Genomic DNA, 814 nt, shown 5'->3' with positions numbered 1-814 from the left:
ATAGTACATATACTACACTGCTTACAGGGACGATCCACGTGGCTTATCAGACTACATAAGCTCTGCTGACATGACCATCTACGTGGCTGCAAAGAATACAATCCCTGCTTCCAGGAACGATCCACGTGGCTTTTTTTAATACTTGTCTAAACTTTTCTTTGACACGCAGCTTTTTTACTTATATATGCCACATAAGCTCTGCTGACAGGGACGATCCACGTGGCATTTCTGAATTCCTTGTCAAACTTTTCTTTGACACGCAACTTCATTTTTCCCCACCTAAAACGTGGTTTTTGACCCTAGGGAGAGTTATTTTTCAACGCCCTTTGCGTTAAGTCAAGATTAGCCCTTGAAAGTGTTATATTCCACCTTGCTATTTTCTAACAAAAACTCTCCCTAATTGGTACCTTATCCCAATCGATCTAAGTTGAAATGTAAAGATTATATTGCTTGGATGTGGCCTCTCTTCTCTGATTAGTTTCGATGCCTCTTGTATATTCTACTTGAACGCCAAGACCAGCCCTTGAAATGGCAAAGTTTGTTATATTCCACATTGTACTCCCCTAACGACTTATAGTGGTTTGCCACCTTATTCCTCGACTCATTTATGAGTTTATTATTGTAAGTAGAAAGGACATGAGGCACTCCATCCAATCTCTGAGGACCTGATCCCAATTGATGTAGGCTCAAATGTATTGATTATGTTAATATAAAATGACGTTGCTTGGATGAATACATGAATAGTATCCTTAGCACCATTCAATCTTGCCATTCAAAGCTCATGTCATCATGCACATTTCTTTCAATCCCTAAT

This window comes from Dipteris shenzhenensis, chromosome 33 (genome assembly GCF_047967505.1).
Source record: "Dipteris shenzhenensis isolate YYH24624 ecotype China chromosome 33, Dip_SZ_1.0, whole genome shotgun sequence".
Taxonomy (NCBI): Eukaryota; Viridiplantae; Streptophyta; class Polypodiopsida; order Gleicheniales; family Dipteridaceae; genus Dipteris; species Dipteris shenzhenensis.
Note: the sequence above shows the minus strand (reverse complement) of the source record.